At 41.8% G+C, this 1523-nt stretch overlaps 1 protein-coding gene across 1 annotated transcript in view; it reads right to left on the reverse strand.

Moving 5' to 3' along the window:
* The window catches only part of EGR_10496 (Putative aminopeptidase), a gene marked incomplete at both ends in the record, with an annotated part of 6723 nt that overhangs the window by 4157 nt on the left and 1043 nt on the right, over positions 1 to 1523 (reverse strand). The window lies entirely within an intron of this gene.

Below are 1523 nucleotides of genomic sequence, written 5' to 3' on the forward strand. Positions count from 1 at the left end.
GGAATAAGTTGTTGAGTGAGTAGTATGGGGCGGAGGTATGTAACGCTTTGTGTGAACATTCATGTTTTATTAACCAATTAATCACTAATGTGTGTCGTAAGCGAAAGCCGTCTCGTCTTATCGTATTCTATCTCATAGCTCATCCTTCATATCTTGCAATTTCAGTGAGAAGCTTTGAGCTTCTTGAGGTAAGTGGGACACTGCGAATGCGTCCTTGGACAAAGCAATGAAGAATGAGAGATGTGAAATCTCAATGAGCCACTTGTCAGAGAGCTAGATGTATATGGAACATGTGCACGACGATTAGAAGGTAGTAACCAACCATGCATATTTGTGGGTAGGCAGGCACTTAGGCAGAGAGATGATTGACAGACTTAACAGAAGGTAAGTGGTTAGATGTAAAGAAATTACAAGGAGATTGGGTGAAGGAAGAGTAATGTGGAGAATAGAAGAAATGAATGAAGAAGATACGATTGATTTGTGGATAGGTTTATAAGTAAAATGGTAGTTAGACAAATAGCGGCTAGGTTGCACCGAGGGAGGTTGAGAGGTGAAAGAAGAAGTGAATAAAGAGGACTGTAACACAGAACAGTAGGAGGAGCAATATAGGTGCGCAAATGATTGAATAGACCATCAGATGAATCTGAAAGGAGGTAGAAGGTAGGCCAAATCAGGTGATGGAGGGATTGCCAAAGAAGGGGTGAATACTATGACCAACGAACAAGTGTATTGATGGACAAACGCAAATGGGACGGAAAGGAAACCTTTGACAGAGGCATCTCTAATTGCATGTAAAGATGGAGACACGGGCACGTTGAGATGCTGATACTAAAGTAGTGTGGGTGGATGATATGGGCATGCGTGAAGAGGTGAGTAGATACGTGATTAATCGCTGAGTGTCCACCATGAAGGATTAATAACCAACTTGGTAAAAGCAAAGAGCACGTGTGTGTTCAGCGTGTGAAAAAAAGAGATGGGTGGTGGGAAGGAATGGAAGAAGAAGCTTCTTGTATCCTAGCCATATGGACCGTTGATTTCCTCATTTCATTTGATGTTGGATGCATTCATGTATTCTTTTATAGGTGGATTATTTGTTGTTTACTTATTTCGTTGACCTATAAATTTTAATAAACGATTGACCACATAAAATGTTCCAGTGGCACACGAGGTGCGCAGGGATGAGCATTGGGGAAAAGGAGGAAGCAATGAAATACAGATATGTAATTACATAGATTTAGGTTGGGAACCCTACATAGATTAAGAGATGGATTGACTGCCTCCCAGTTATGTTTATGATCAGAGGAACGGTGAGACAATTAAATGTATGCATCCACGCCAGACCAAGGTACATGCACATCGAAGCGCATGCCCAACTGCAGTGACCGGACTGGCTACAGAAATGAATGACTGGCGAAGTGGTGGACGCAATGCACCACCGAGGCATCAATGAAAGCCGACATTATATGGGTAAATAGCTTCATAAATAAAAGAAATGAAGGCATAGATGTCGGGTTTACTAAACC

This window comes from Echinococcus granulosus (genome assembly GCF_000524195.1).
Source record: "Echinococcus granulosus chromosome Unknown EG_S00226, whole genome shotgun sequence".
Taxonomy (NCBI): Eukaryota; Metazoa; Platyhelminthes; class Cestoda; order Cyclophyllidea; family Taeniidae; genus Echinococcus; species Echinococcus granulosus.